The sequence below is a fragment of the Arvicanthis niloticus genome, chromosome 20, assembly GCF_011762505.2.
Source record: "Arvicanthis niloticus isolate mArvNil1 chromosome 20, mArvNil1.pat.X, whole genome shotgun sequence".
Classification (NCBI taxonomy): Eukaryota; Metazoa; Chordata; class Mammalia; order Rodentia; family Muridae; genus Arvicanthis; species Arvicanthis niloticus.
In genome coordinates this window covers 43,367,926-43,383,619 of record NC_047677.1, presented here as the reverse complement: position 1 = coordinate 43,383,619, position 15,694 = coordinate 43,367,926, and the positions used below count along the sequence as shown (strand labels likewise).

General features: G+C 48.5%; 1 long non-coding RNA gene across 1 annotated transcript; it reads right to left on the bottom strand.

Annotated features, from left to right (window-relative positions):
* Nucleotides 1-238: 238 nt before the first annotated feature.
* On the bottom strand, nt 239-2,281 carry LOC143435206 (uncharacterized). Its single transcript, XR_013105303.1, has 3 exons — nt 1,870-2,281; nt 1,667-1,760; nt 239-1,225 (listed from the first exon to the last, which is right to left on the bottom strand). It is a non-coding gene; the product is annotated as an uncharacterized LOC143435206 (long non-coding RNA).
* Nucleotides 2,282-15,694: the final 13,413 nt, after the last annotated feature.

Genomic DNA, 15,694 nt, shown 5'->3' with positions numbered 1-15,694 from the left:
GTGGAGAGATGGCTTGGTTATTAAAGCACCTGCCACACAAGCTCACAGGCAGCCTGCCTGGCCTAATTAGCAAGCTCTAGGTTCAACAAGAGATTCTATCTCTAACAGTAAGGCAGAGAGTGATCGAGGAAGCCTCCAGTGTTGGCCTCTGTCCTCCTGCTTGATTGCATATAGGTCACAAACACAATTTATCGTTTTAATCATGTTTCATTTTAACTTTCATGTTATGTGCACTGGTGCTTTGTCTGCATGTCTGTCTGAGGGTGATGGATCCTTTGGAACTGGAGCTACCAGACAGTTGTGAGCTGCAGTGCAGGTGCTGGGAATTGAACCCGGGTCCTCTGGAAGAACATCCAGTGCTCTTAGCCCCTGAGCCATCTCTCCAGGCCCAATTTAATCATTTCTTAGGTGTGGTACTGAACAGGCTCCATATTGGGTAGTAGTCCTACCATCAATTTCCCATTGGTCTACACTAAAGCTTAATCCAGTTAAACCACAATCCCTCAGGTCCCCTCTTCAGGCCTTGTACCCACTGTTCTGCTTTCTGTCTACAGATCTGATTCTAGAGACCGAGACAAGGCCTCAACTGTCCAACTCTGTGTAGTGTAGATGATGATGACCTCAAACTCCCGATCCTCTTGTAACCTCGCTGATGCTGGGATGACAGGCTTACACGACCATGCTGGCTTCTTCTATATAGACGAGACCTCTCAGGCGTTTCTGGCATCTTTTACTCAAGGTTTACTCCTGTGGTGTCAGGTTTTAAAATTTCCTGCCTTTTAAGGAACAGGCAGCACTTGGTTGCATGTATCTCCTCACCTGGTGATGGGTACTCTTAAGTGCTTCTGGTTTTGTGTGACTCCCGTGAATAACACGACCGTAAACATTATGTGCACAGATACATCGTTAAGTTCCTGCTTTCAGTTCTTTTGGGAACAGAAGTGAAATTGCTAAGTCAAATGGGTCTATATTTAACTAAACAAGGAACTGCTACTCTTAAATTTTGATTATGGTTTGGGGTTTCTCTGGATGTTTCCCTAATAGCTGGGGGAATATATTTCCTCAATTTTGCAAGAAAAAAAAAAAAAAACCTCTGTATTTTATTTCTTCTTTTTCTTGGGGGCATATTGGTGTGACTTGAATTGTCTGGCTTGCTGGGCAAGGTGGTAGGGTACAGGGAAGAACCCAAAAGAATAGTGTTCCTGATTGGCTAGAGTTGACATCTCTAAAAAAAAAAAAAAAAAAAAAAAAACAGTCAGTTTTGCAATTCTTTACAGACAGTGCACCCTCTTGTGCTCACCAGTGAGTGGACTCAGTGTGCACTGCCCACTCACCACGCCCTGGGCTTGTCTGGTGTGTGGAGGGATATGAGACCAGTATAGCCACCAAGTTACAAATGGCTCCAGGCCCGAGTGACTTAACAAGTGATTCCTCTCACATCCCGAGGGGCACCAGCCTTGCTACCTAGGCAGCTGTGAATTGTTGGCAGGAAGGATAATTTCCAGAACCCCCTTTTTGAAGTACTCAGAGCAATGATGCTCAAATCAGTGTTAGAAGAACAAGACAAGAAGTAGGGTATATCTCAGTGGATAGAGTTCTCAGCCAGCATGCATAAAATCACGATTTGATGCCTGGCGTATAATAAACCAGGCATGGTGGCACGTACCTGTAATTCCAGTTCTTGCGGGAGGGATGGAAACAGGAAGATGAGAAGTTCGAGGTAATCCTTGACTACATATTAAATTTCAGGCCACCCTGGACTACAAGAGGGGAAAAAAAAAAAGGAAATCGGGGAGAGGGCTTGCCTCTCTTGGAAGAATGCTTGCCTACTACACAGGAAGTCCTGTGTTCAATCCTCAGCACACATACCTGAGGCTTGATGTGGCATGCCAGTAATCCTAGTATTCAAGAGACGGAGGCAGGAGGACCAGAAGTTCACGGAGAAGTTGACTGAGCAAGGGAACGAGAGGTGTATCCAAAAAGGTTGGAACTAAGGGAGATGACGTCGGCCATTCACACAATCTATTCCGGCTCTTTGTGCATCCTGCTGAGGTGGATCACAGGCTTATCGCAGCCACAGCAGACTTGACTGTGAACACCAAAGCCTTAAGCATGCTAGAAGACTAAGGTCTTTTCCTCAGCTACATAGTGGGTTCAAATCCAGCCTAGACCCATAAGCCGCTATCTTGAACCTAACCTAACCAAACTAACAACAACCAAACAAGCAAGAAAAAAACCAAACCAACCAACCAACCAAACAAAAACCTACTCAAACACATTACTGTAGGGATAAAGAGAAAGGCATTTCTCCGGGTTACTAGGGCAGGATCTTCGCAGCAGGTCTGAGAATTCAGACCAGGTTTAGCCAGGGGCTCTGTCTCTGGGACGTTCTCCCAAGGATATCCACACATACACACTGAATAACGACAGCAATGAATCTTCCCCAGCACTGGACAAAGCTGGAATCGGCTTCAGTAAGCTCTGGTAAGAGTTCAGTCAAACCTGTGTGGATGCCTGAAGACTGGGGTTAGTAGTGTTGGGCAGGTTCCAGATGGATCTGAGTGAGGAAGCTTGACATCAAGCTTGCTGACCTCTGACCTCCCCACAGGTGCATTGCGTCCTCACATAAACACAAACAAAATAAAAAGAATAAAAAGGTGATAATGTGATTTTAAAAAAAGAAAAATGTCTTAGGGTGTTATTGTTGTGCACAGACACCATGACCAAGGCGACTCTTATAAGGACAACATTTAATCTCGGGGCTGGCTTACAGGTTCAGAGGATCAGTTCATTATCACCAAGGTGGGAGCATGGCAGCATCCAGGCAGGCATGGTGCAGAAGGAGCTGAGAGTTCTACATCTTCATCTGAAGGCTGCTAGTGGAAGACTGGATTCCAGGCAGCTAGGATGAGGGTCTTAAAGCCCACACCCACAGTGACACACCTACTCCAACAAGACCACACCCACTCCAACAAGGCCATACCTCCTAATAGAGCTACTCCCTGGGCTGACCATATACAAACCCATCACAGAATGATTCAGCCAGGTGGCACAGGGCTTTAGTCCCAGCACTAGGGAGGCAAAGGCAGGTCTTCAGAATGAGTTCCAGGACAGCCAGGGCTATGCAGAAAAGCCCTGTCTTGAAAAGCCAAAAGCCAAAAGCCAAAAGCCAAAAGCCAAAAGCCAAAAGCCAAAAGCCAAAAGCCAAAAAAAAAAAAAAAAAAAAAAAGTGATTTTGTGTGTGTGTTTGGTTTTTGTTTTTGTGTGTGTTTTTATTTACAGTTTCTATTAATAATAAAATTTATTTTAAAAAGTATATACAAAAGAAAAATTAAGTATGAGGTTGCTTCATGTGTAAAACTCAGAGGTTACTGCCAAGCGCTAAGAGTAGGTACAGAATAAGGGGGTACAAAGTGACACTTGGGCATGCCAGTACCCCCTGAGCGGATTGGAGTCAGTGTCCTGGAGCTGCCAGAGCCCGGTAAGATCATAATGTTTTATTAACATCAGAATTATATTCTCTCAGAAGCTGGAGGCCAAGCCAGGCATGGTGTCCCACGCCTTTGATCTGGCCAAAGGAAGGCAGCTCTCTGAGTTTGAAGCTAGCCTGGTCTACAGAGAGAGAGAGAGAGAGAGAGAGAGAGAGAGAGAGAGAGAGAGAGAGAGAGAGTTCCAGGACAGCCAGGGAGACACCTGTCTTGGCAAACCAAAAAATTAAATAACCAAAAATAAAAAATAAAAAGAATAAAGCTGGAGGCTGGAAGTCCAAAGTCAGGGTACCAGTAGCATCCTGTCTCCTCTGAAGGCATGAGGAGGGCTCTGTTCTCTTCCCTTCTGCATGTGGTGTCCCCTCTGCTCACCTCTTCCCAGGCTCCTTCTTCTCCCCTCTCATTAGGACACAGCACAGCCTTTAGAGCCCGTTCCAGTCCAGGATGCTCAGAGGTAGGACCTCAGCTGTGACTCCTCCATTACACGCTTTACCCAAGCAGGTTTCTGCATGTAGGTCCCAGATGGATCTTGATGGAGTGCCCTCAGCCCGCTACAGTGGGGAATCGAGGTCAGAGTGCATCAGGTCATGGCCTGTGGGATTCAGGAATATGTGTCAAGACTGTGTATAAGCTACCTTTCAATGGAGCGGGCCATGCCTCCGCCATGCCAAGGTGTCCTAGAGGAACCACTTGATGTGTTAGCACCCAGAACCAGGCTCCTCTCTGAGCCCCTTATACCTCATCATGCATCAGATTGGGGGAGACACCTCTGAGCATGTGGACCTGTGTCCCAAGGGGTGTTTCAGGAACAGTCTCTCTGTACCCCACCCCTAGCTTACCTCACCCAAGGGCCCCCACAGAGGTAGCTGTCCCAAAACTTCAGTCATTCAGAAGCAAGCAGTCCTATGGAAACATGTGTTCATCAGACCCTTCTGCAGTCCGAGGGATTTTCTTGGCAGCCTCTCTTTCCTGTATCCTTCAGCCAGCTTCCCTCTGCCCCACTGACAGACTTTGTTGGGTTCCCCCAGCCTTGTCTTCTCTCTAGCTGCTTCTTCCTGATTCATTGTCAGTCCCCAAACCCACAAACTTCAGGTTAGGTTTAGGTTTGGAACAGCCTGGGATGGCTACAGTGCCCGCCTGCACAGCTAGTCTGTGTGTTTATTGGTTATCAGTGAGAACAACCTAGACCCCAGGACACGGTCATAACTTGAGGCATTGATACTTACCAATAGGTGGATGCCACGAGGCTGCTTGGCACCCCAAAGACGCAGGCAGCACCTAACTGTGGCGGTAAGAAAAGCCGATCTCCACTAAGTCAGCTAAGCTTTGAACCATCAGCAAAGACAGCCTGTGTGTGTGTGAGGGGAGTGGGGCCCTGAAATGATCCAGTCAGCTCTTGAGGCTGCTCTGGTGACCCTCCCAGAACACAGGTATATGCCCATTGTCTTTTCTAGCATCTCTTTGAGCTGGTGGCAGCAGGTCTGAGCCAGGTCACATGATCCTCTGTACTTGGGCCATGTTTCTGAGTCCTACTTACTGCTTACTGGAAGTGGCCACCTTCTGATGCCTGGGGACCTACTTCTCCTAGGCCTCATGCTCATGGTGGCTCCCCCTGCTTCTCACCCAGTGATCTAGCTTCTTAGAGCATCCGTGGTCTTCTTGGGGTTCACCCAGCCCGATTGAGGTATGTCTAGCACTGGGTTTGGGGAGGTGTTCATTGGCCGGAGTCTCAAAGCTTCTCATTCAAGGACAGGATGAACTTGGACTGTGGGTGAATAATGGTGAATGCCACAGCCCTGTCTTTTCTAGGTGTCTAGGAGATGCCAGATGGTGGAGGACTTGGGTACCTTTATGCCCCACCCTGACTTCTCAAACATTAGGACTTTGAAGACTGTGGAGGAAAGAACCCAGGCTGTGACTGGCTGAACTCAAGGTCACCAAACCCACAGGCCCAACAGCCCAGCTAGACCCTAGGATGCCTGGGAGGCAGTCCAGCTCCTCATATCTCTTGGAAGAATGGAGGCTATAGGTGTACCCTTATGTAGGCTTTTCTTCCTCTGGAACATTCTGGAAAGTACATCACAGCTATAGAGTCCCCACAGCCTTGGTTGGTGTGGACTCTGAGGACAACGTTATGAGGAGTGAACCCACCTCTCCTTGTTCTAGAAACTTTTCATGTTTCAGAGTTGACACAACCCAGCCCTGTGCCTGTATCAAGGCTCCTAAGCTGCACAACCCTGTTTTCTTTTTCTCTTCCTCCTCTTCCTCTCCTCCTCCTCCTCTCCTCCTCCTCCTCCTCCTCCTCCTCCTCCTCCTCCTCTTCTTCTTCTTCTTCTTCTTCTTCTTCTTCTTCTTCTTCTTCTTCTTCTTCTTCTTCTTCTTTTCCTCTTCCTCCTCCTCACCCTCCTCCTCCTCCTTTTTTTTGAGACAGGGTTTCTCTGTGTAGCTCTGGCTATCTTGAAACTCACTCTGTAGATCAGGCTGGCCTCAAACTCACAGAGATCTGCCTGCCTCTGCCTCCTGAGTGCTGGGATTAAAGATGTGCCCCACCGCTGCCCGGCATTGCTCTCTTTTCTCAAAAGTTACTTTGCGAGCCTTTCCCTGCCATTCGACGTCTGCTCTATCATTAGAAACGTCATAGATTTTCTGATCCTTTTCTGTCACTCTGAGTCCACGGTTGACACATGTCAGTCTGCATCCTATGGAGAGTGGACCACCAGAGCTCATTGCTATGATCAGAAGGCCCTGGAGGCTGAGGTCCAAAGTCAGTGGTCTGGGTGGCCATACTAGTGTGTGCCTCTCTGCCTGTGGACTGTCACCTTCCCATGGGAGAGTGTCACAGGCAGAGGGTGGCACTGACCCCATCATGGGAACCCACCCTCATGCCCCCATCCACTGCAGACAGCCTTCAGCTTCCCCTCCCCCAACACCCTTACATTAGAGGTAGGCTCGGCGTAAACTCAGTGTTGGGGACTTGAATCAGTCTGCAATGAGCAATACAGTCCTACTTCTTAGTAGAATTTCTGGAAAGAAAATACAGTATTTCTACTTAAAATGTCTTGGTCAGAATTGTGATACACGGTCACACCTAGTCTGTAATACCTAGGGAATGTCCCCAGCTAAAATTAGGCGACTCCACGGCAATATACTCAGATACAAAGTCAGGATGCAGCCTGTATTATTGCAGTGCCGAACACTTTGAATTCTTGTATTTAGGCGTGCCCAACCTTTGACACTGAGCCCTGATGTCATTGTCTATAAAATCCACACCCAAGAACCACACAATTGAGTTATAAAACATACATCTCATAGTGTTTGACCTAAGTTTATAATATTGTATTGGGACCCTGTCATAGCTATACTCGGTGACATGTGGCCTGTGGATATGTCATTTATAGATCATGCCATGTGGCCCAAAATGACTGCTGGAGCAGCTGCCATTGCGCCTGCATTCCAGCCCATAGAATCTTTTTCACTGAGTCATGGTAAGGGGTGAAAATTCAGTCTTTTGTCTGAATGTAATACATGCATCCAGGGCTGGGTACTTATTATTAGCAGGGACAGATGCCAGGGGTTTTCAAACTTGGTGACCTCAAGGATATTGCACATAGAAGCCAAATAGGGCATCCTCTTATTTTGACACTCACCGTCTAGATTCCATCTCTGCTATTTAATATCACAGGTCCCTAAAAGTCACAACTGCTCCAGTTCGCTCTGGTGTGTGAGCTGCCTCTTCTTCTATACCAGGCGTCATCAAAAACTTGACGTTCATTTGCCGAACGGGTGTGAGTTGAGCTGAGTGGTTGCCGTGGGCATCAGGGCCCGTGCCTGACGCCTGAGTTCAGGGTATCTCAATTCTAGGATGCTGCCAACAACTTGTATCTCCCCGAGTTCCAAGCTGAGTCTGAGCCCCTTCCTGGGCACCCTTGTCTGAAGGGTTGCAGGACTCTTTTTTGACAAATTCTAAGTGGACAAAATGTTCTACGAAACAGCTAAGTGTACTTGAAGACATTCTAGAGCCAGTTAATAGCTGAGGCGAGTCCGGAGCTGGGAGATGCTCCATTCTCTACAACACCGACAGACAACCGTGGGGATGATAAGTGATGGGAACGAGGGACAACCCTTGGCTGCATCTCTGTGGCTAGAGACGGCTTTGCTTGTGCCTCACTTCCTGCTACAACCCCCCCAGATCACCTCTGTAGTTACAGCAAGCTCGAGAGGGAGGCCGCTCTTTTCCTACCCCAGGCCTGGGTGGTGATTGGCTGGAGACAAGATGGGGCGGGTGGTGATTGGCTAGAGACAAGATGAGGAGGTGGTTCCAGACCTAGGACAGCTCTGTCCCTCCTTTTACTAGTGGGCACATACATTTCAGGTGTATGGGGGGAGGGTGGCCAGTAGCTTCTGTTTCAAAGGAACCAGCTTATGTGTTGAAACCTTATAAGTCCAGAGAACATTGTCCCTAAGATGGGCTTCTCCCGTAGCCAGAGGAAGGCCGATGGATGCCCCCAAGACTCTTGACCAGTACATGGAGGAGCTGTGTGGGCCATGTGCAGAGGCACATGAGGTTACGCAGAGAAGAAACGTTCCGGGTACCGACTGACCACGCCCAGGTGTCCACTCGAATCAGTGGAAAGATGAGAAAGATGTACATGTTCTTTCAGCTCTAATGAAGAGCGGTGAGCAGCAGCTGGGACTGCAGGCTACACTTGGAGTTCACGGCTCGCAGATTGGAGCTCAGGTGCGGCTTTAGGCTTGCATGTAGTTGCAAGGAGTGGTAGGTAGGGTGAGGGGTGACCTGAGGCCTCCTCCAGAGGATGCTCACGCCCTGACCCGGGTCACCGAATGACCTCAGTTAGATTTAGGGCTTTGTGGAAATGGGGTTCCTTTGAGCTCAACAGGGGGCCCTGGAGGGCCAGCGCCCTTACCATCAGGAATGACTTGGACCTATGAGGGAAGCCAGCATGAGGACACAGGAGACAATGGATGGCCATACATGGAGGACGGAGGCTGCTGGATGCTGGGAAGCCTGAGCCAGTGTTTTATGTTAGCCCTATTTATTGACTTTACAACCTACTAGCCATTCTCCTGGAGAACCCAGACAGATCATGCATTTAGGGACTTCCTTGTATAAGACAGAGAGGGGTACCCCTGAGACAGCCATGAGGGAGAAGCTTGAGTCTGACCCTGAGTGGAAGGGACATTACCATTGTGTCAGGAGTGGCCAGGCTATCAGGAGACCTGGAGCTGCGGCTGGCTGGAATACCACAGTCCTGGGTATCCTAGGAGGCAGCCTGAGTTGCTGTCCGTTCAGCACAAGATCTCAGCAGCAGCAGAGGCCTGAGGCCCTCTGCCACCCTGAGGTGGGAGTGGTTTCTCGATCTCCACACTTATAGCCTTGTCACCACAGCCTAGGCCAGCTGGCCTCAGGGACTACCACACACAGTTGTGTGCTAGAGATACCCACCTGGTCCCATGTCTTCTCTCTCTATTGTTCATAGCATGGCTGGCTCTAGGACCTGAGACCAGGAACTGGGTGGGGCTCACAGGTCTGCTTTGTTTGATACATATTCTGCACTTAAAACTTGGGGGAAGTAAGTGTCAATATTGATACTTGGAGTGTTAATGTAAAAAAAAAAAATTCCAATTTTTGTCTTTCTGGAAAAATGGGAAGATCACTGGCTAGGTTTAGGGCCTAACTGCCTCCTCTGGGTGTTCTGGCTCACTAGCTTCCGGGTGCCTGTTATTTACTTGCAAATGTTTGGAGAAAGGGTTATAGCTGGTTCTCCAGGGTTCTCCTTAGAATCTCAGATAGCACCAGGTGACATAGTAAGTGTTGATCAAAAGCCTCATGAGTGAGTGAGTAGATGGATGTACAACTTACTGAATGAGTGAAGAAATGAATGAGTGAAGAAATGCGTGAACAAGTTAAATGAACGGGTCAAGAAACGAATAAATGAAAGAGCAAAGAAATGAATGAATGAATGAGTTAAGAAGTAATGAACAAAGACATGAATAAACAAATGAGTAAAGAAATGAATAAATGAATGAATGAGTGAATAAATGAATGAATGAGTTGAGTAATGAATAAGTGAAGAAATGAATGAATGAGTGAAGAAATGAATGAAGAAATGAATGAGTGAAGAAATGAATGAATGAGTGGAGGAATGAATGAGTGGAGGAATGAATGAATGAGTGAGTTTGAGTAATGAATAAGTGAAGAAATGAATGAATGCTGAAGAAATGAATGAATGAGTGAAGAAATGAATGAATGAGTGGAGGAATGAATGAATGAATGAATGAGCGAATGAGTATGGCAATGGAGAGACAGGGAAAAGCCATGAATAAGACGGTCCTCAGAACCCCTGCAGTGGGGGAGGTCTGGGGATAAATCACACCGTCTGCTTCCTCTTCAGACTGACTTTGTAGCCTGCTGTGTGACTGGCCAGTCTCTGGCCGGTGAGGTCCCAGACATCTAGTCCTGGGTGACAGACTGATCCTTGATGTCCCTGGCCTGGAAAGACGGCCCTTCCCCATCTGCTCCGGCTCCACAGCCTGCAGCGGGAGCTTCTGCGCTGCCTTTTAATGGCCCGCTTTGTTCTTGGCTCTGTGCACACAGCCAGCCTGCTTGGCTGCTGAGCGGCCACATGCCAGTCATTAAGATACCAGGGCTGCCTGCAGAGCTGGACAGCTTCCATGGCGGCAGCTCGCCTAGGAAAGACCCCTTTCTTTCTGAGGGAGGGGCCTGGTTACACAGGAGTGTGCCTGCTGCCTTCTCCGTCACCAACTGTCCATTTGGACTTCAAGAGGGGTCAGTGTGTGGACAGGGAAGATGCATCCACGGCCTGTCCTTGGAAGATGCGTGACTCCTAACGACAGTGACGATCTTCACTCTTAACTCAGGCTTGTGCTCGCCCCTCCCCACCTGGACCAAGGCCAGCGTTCTGTGTCACTGGCAGGTGGCCTGGAAAGGCACATAGATACACAGGAAATGTTTTCTGCGTTTCCCTTAAACCTTGTCCTCTGTTCTGCAAGTGGGACATGGAGCATCGCTCTGGACCAGTGACCCCAAAATGCTTGTCCTTGTGGAGAACACGGATCTATCTCGATATGCAAAGCAGGTGGGAAACTGCTAAACATAGCTTCTGGGCTCGGCCTCAAGTGCTGGGTCTTTCTTTCTCTGGAGTTCACATTAGTATGCAAAGCAGACCGGCTCTGATGAGACACACGCACCCCCACCCCCATATCCATTCCACCCTAAGCCTCCCTGTAGAGCTCAAACTGTCTAATCGCACTAACCAAGAGCAGAGTCCAGATGAGGTGGATAACGTCCCAGATAAGGAGGCAGGATGAGACCCCAGATCGTGCCCTGTACAGTGCTGCTCTGACTTTATGGACCAGAGTGGGAGGCAGAAACAATGCCTTCTGTCACTTCTGATGGACTGGTCAGAGGAGGGGACACTTGAGGGAAGCATGCAGGGAAAACCCCACAGCCAAGAGACTGAGGATGGCCTGTAAGCTACCCTTGGGCCCCAACTTTGTATGAGCGAGGAGAATTTAGAGACAGAACTCCCAAGTAGACCAAGGCTGGGCCTCAAACTACACTCCAAGTGGTACTGGAGTTCTCCCAGGAGGCTGGGGTGGAGTCAACCTCCCGTGGGCTCTGAGATACATGTTGGGGATCCACTGTTGAGAACCCCTTCCCAAGGATAGGTTTCTTGTGTCCCTTGTAATCTGGCACTGACCCTGGGTGGATTGCAATCAAGCCCTAGGATTACAGTTCTACCTCCCGGTCCAGGAACTTAGTTCCTATAGAACATGTCCTATAGGAAGGGCCCCTGCGCTCTTCCAAGCGTCTCCTTTGCATGCTGAGGGGACACCAGATACCAACTACGCTACAGGAAGCTGAACAAAACTTGGATGTTTCTTCTCATCGTGTGCACAGACAAGGGTTCTCATCATTCTGCTTGTGTTTGTATGTGGCCCATCGAGTGACCAAGCCTCCCGTTTCTGTCCCCAACAAGGTTCCTGTGGCTTCCCCAGTAAAGTACCAGCAACCGAAGAGATATGGAAGATATGGCAGACACATGGTCTCCTTTTCACTGTTTTTTAAAGGGTGTGTGTCTCTTTGTGTATGTGCAAGTTTGTGTGTGCGTGTATGTCTGTGTATGTATGCATGTGTGTCTGTCTATATATATGTACATGTGTATGGCATATGTATGCATATATATGTGTGTGTATGTGTGTCTCTGTGTATATGTATATATGTTGTATCTGTGTGTATGTGTATATGCGTGTGCATATATGTGTGTATCTATGTGTGCTCTCTGTGTGTGCATGTGTGTGTCTCTGTGTACATGTGTATGTGTGTGTGTGTCTCTGTGTACATGTGTATGTGTGTGTATCTCTCTGTGTGTGCATGTGTATATGTTTGTGTATATACGTGTGTCCCTTTGTGTATGTGCATGTTTGTGTGTGTGTCTGTGTATATGTGCATGTGTGTCTGTGTCTGTCTGTAATATGTACATGTATATATGTGTGTGTCTGTGTGTGTGTGCATGTGTATCTGGTGATCAGTGATAGCTACCTGAGTAACGGCTTCCAGAGGGGTTTGCAGAGGGCCAGTTTCCACTTTCGACACCTACCCTGAATTTGTTAACCAACTTCTAACAAAGAAGAACTGTCCATATCAACTGCTCCAAACTTACAAGACACAGAAGGATCTCTCCCTAACCCCCTTAATCAGCAATTGTCAGCGTGAGGAGTTAGTTGGCATAGAAACGATCTCCAATGGTTGTGAGATTAAACCTTTTTCATTATTTTTCAGAATTGTGGGAATGAACCGGTGTGCACACATGCATATGTGCTCAGGTGTGTGCTCACATGTACATGTGTATGCGTGTGTGTGGTGTGTGTGTGTGTGTGTGTGTGTGTGTGTGTGGTGTATGTGTGTACTGAAAGTAAAACTGCTTGCGAGGAAAGCACTATCACTAAGTCACACCTGGACCTGGAATTAATTCTCTAAATTAACACGTATTTGAACCCCGTTGCGGGCAGGGCGCCTGGACAGCCAGAGAAGGTCTCCTCAGCTCAGTGCCCTAGGCCATGAACTCTGCATAGTCTCTGCTTCGTTCCTTAACTTTTTGCATAACCCAAATCCTTCGGACACACCCCTCCCCCTTCTTCCTTTGCTCTGTAATCAGTCAGCCACAAGCAGGTGGATTAGAGCTCTGTTCAGCCTCATGGCTGCCAAGTGGCCAGGACTCCCAGCCTCCTCAGAAAGCTCTGGTTTAAACCATGAAAACCCAGGTCCAGTTCTTGTTTGCTACGTAACCAATTAGATCCTGCATGGGCATGCTTTTCTCCGGCAACAGTAACTGGGGTACCTTCTCAGAACTGTTGAGTTTGCACAAGGAGGGGGAACCCCTATGGCAGAAACTATGCTGATAGTGGGGCCTGATCCAGCGTTATCCATGGTCTCTGCTGTTCTCTTCTCTCTGAAGATGCAGCCTGCTAAAAGTGTCCAATCTGAACACTGCTCTCACGTCATTTGAAATAAATCTTTTTCACCCTCTGCTTGGTTAGTGTATAAATCCGGCATAAGCTTTATTTTCTTGGCTTCTTTTTAAAGGGTACTTTGTTTTAAAGCTGAAGGGTTTTTTAAAATTTTTTTGTTTTGTTTTGTTTTTTCTTAAACATGGAGGACGGCCACACGGGTTTGGCGTCAACCGATACAGCCAAGTACATTCGGGGAAAGTTAAAATCTACCTCCCCGAGCTCCTAAGTCACTATTTTTTATTAGTTTCTTATTTATCTTTCTAGGTCATCTTTGCAACTATAAATAGCCTCGTGTGTATTCACGTTTTGCCCTTTTCCACACAAACGATGGCACGCCACATATCACACCCTGCCCCTTAACAACAGATCCGGAATATGCTCCTAGTCTCTGGAGTGGTAGGGGTGTCATAGAGGCAGCCCAGCAGGGTTTGCTGTGGGGACGCTGGCAGCAAGGCATTGCCTGGACTTCAAGGCATAGCTGCTACTGAGGGGGAGACTGTCAAGCTCTGCTCTGGGCTCTGACCAACTGGGAGACTCTAAACTTGGCTTGCACTCCTTATCCCGCTAAGTTTTTTTTAATTATTATTATTATTTTTATCTTTTGCATATGGGTGTCTTTCCTGCACCTATGTTTGCGCACTGTGTATGTTCAGTACCCTCAGAGACCAGATTCCCCTGGGACTGGAGCTCCAGATGACTGTGAAGAGATACATGGTTGCTGGGACTCGAACCCAGGTCCTCTGCAAGAGCAGCTAGTGCTCTTAAGCACTGAGTCATCTCTCCAAGCCCCCACCCTCTGGAGTTTTGTGGCATGGTCTACTGGCCCCCAAATTCATGTGCCCATAAATGTGAGTCTGTGACATCGTGAATGTGTGTCAGCCTTGGAAGGACTGCTCAGGTAAGAGTGAGATCACCCTGAACTCCCAGGGGGGAGCTCATGTGAGAACTGAGGCAGGAACTGTTGAGAGGTGAGATGGTGAGATGAGCCAGGACACCAGGGTTTTGGAAAGCACTGGAAGACCGTGAAGAGACAGGAATGGGGTCTCTCTGGAGCTGCCAGGAACACCTTGTCTTACTATGTTTGACCTGGGCCCCTGGGTTACAGAATAGAGAGGGAAGGCATTAGCCAGTGTGTATCATAGTCTTGAGGCCCAGCTGAGGGACTAGCTCCTTCTCTAGCACCCTAGGGTGGTGTGCTCTCTAGGTGTTCAGAGATCATGCTGCAAAGGTGATGGTCAGGGGGGCTGGAGAGATGGCTCAGTGGTTAAGAGCACTGCCTGCTTGTCTAGAGGCCCTGAGCTCAATTCCGAGCAACCACAAGGTGGCTCGCAACCATCTATCGTAAGATCTGATGCCCTCTTCTGGCACACAGGGGTATATGCAGGTAGAGTGCTCATATACATAAAATAATCTTTGTTTGTTTGTTTGGTTGGTTGGTTGGTTTTTTCGAGACAGGGTTTCTCTGTGTAGCCCTGGCTGTCCTAGAACTCACTCTATAGACCAGGCTGGCCTTGAACTCAGGAATCCGCCTGCCTCTGCCTCCCAAGTGCTGGGATTAAAGGCGTGCGCCACCACTGTCCAGCTTTTTTTTTTTTTTTTAAAGGTGACATTGCATGGAGGCCTGATTAAAGCTAGGGCAGCCATGGGTGACATTCTCTAGTGTCTTTTTTTGACTGACAGAAGAAGGGGTCCTCCAAGATGGCATTAGGGCCGACATGAGAATCAGGCACATTCACAAAACATGCAGGTCACGGGGACGTCAACATGGGCTTATGGAGTATCAGTCACAGGGTGGCCGGGCATCTTATAGGAAATGCCATAGCTGACTAGTGATGCGTATGGTGGGGCCAGAGGCTCTCAGGAAAACCTGAATCTGGTCACCTTACACAGGTTCCCCAGCCTTCCAGATCTCAAGTGTTTCTGTAGTGTTATAGACATAGAACTTGTGGGTCCATGTGCACAAAGGAGTTCTTTAACGCCTGCTCAGTCTTTCTTCTCTTGTGGCTGACTGAAAGCCTGGTGGGATTGAGAGATACCTGAGACAGGAGGGATAGCCTGAGTTACATTGAGACAGCCTAGAGTTTGCTTTCTGAGCAGGACTCTGGGTGAAGGCTCCTGGTTAAAACGCCACTTGATCTGGGGTCCACTGAGCCACCACAGTGCCGGCCTTTCCTCCTCTGACATGGTAGAAGTTACAGACTGAGGATCTGGGAAGTAGAAGCAGGTGAATGGACAGACATGTAGACAGGCAGACAGACGGCGGGGGGGGGGGCAGAGTCACGAGGGCAGATTAGGGGCGTCTCAGAGAAGGGCTGAAAGGAGTGAATGTTAGGAACAGGAGGAGTGGGGGGGGGAGGCAAGAGGATGCGGGGGACAGGGAAGGGGAGGGAGAGGGAGACAGAAGGAAACGGAACTGGAGTAAAGGGCAGTCCTTTAATTTACAGCCCAAGCGTGTCTGGTGCACCTGGCAGCAACAGGTGATGGCATGATGACGTGTGACGTCACGACGTATAACGTGATGATGTAAGCCAACCTTTCTCGGTCCCTGGGAGGAGCCTAGGAGAATCGCCTGTGAGCTAAAGGTGTTAGGGTGTGTCCTTGAAGGAATACATGGGACGCTGGAGATGAGAAAGTTGGACATAACCTGCTTG